Here is a 581-nt window from a genome sequence, read left to right on the forward strand (position 1 = left end):
GAAAAGAACCTATGGAAAGGGTTAGGTAAGTTAGTTCTGAAAAACAGAAGGGCAAGAATGACTATTACTGACATTATTGTCAGGATACTTTTCCCTTAGCAGACTCTACGTTCATGGAAAATATTGATTCCTTGAAAAAAATCAAACTTGCAGTTAGTATGTGTTGATATCATTTTGAATGATATAAATATGAATGAGGAATAAAGAGTAGCATCACTTTATGTTGCAAAATTTTTTTTATTTAAACAGTTGAAATTCTTTCAGTTTACCATTAAACCCTTTTACCCTATTATTAAATTGCCTTTTATGAAAGAGTATAAATAATAATATTTATTTGACTATTATCACCTGTATAGAGTACATACCTTTTAAGGGGAGAACAACACACCCATTCTATGATGCTGGCTTCAGAGAATAGTTCTTCACAACCTGTGTTCTTCATCCTACTTGGGATCCCAGGACTTGAGAATTACCAATTTTGGATTGCCTTTCCATTTTGTGCCATGTATGTTGTGGCTATAGTTGGCAATATCATTGTTCTTCATATAATCCGAACTGACCACACGCTGCATGAGCCCATG

The sequence above is a fragment of the Mustela nigripes genome, chromosome 1 (genome assembly GCF_022355385.1).
Source record: "Mustela nigripes isolate SB6536 chromosome 1, MUSNIG.SB6536, whole genome shotgun sequence".
NCBI classification, from domain to species: Eukaryota; Metazoa; Chordata; class Mammalia; order Carnivora; family Mustelidae; genus Mustela; species Mustela nigripes.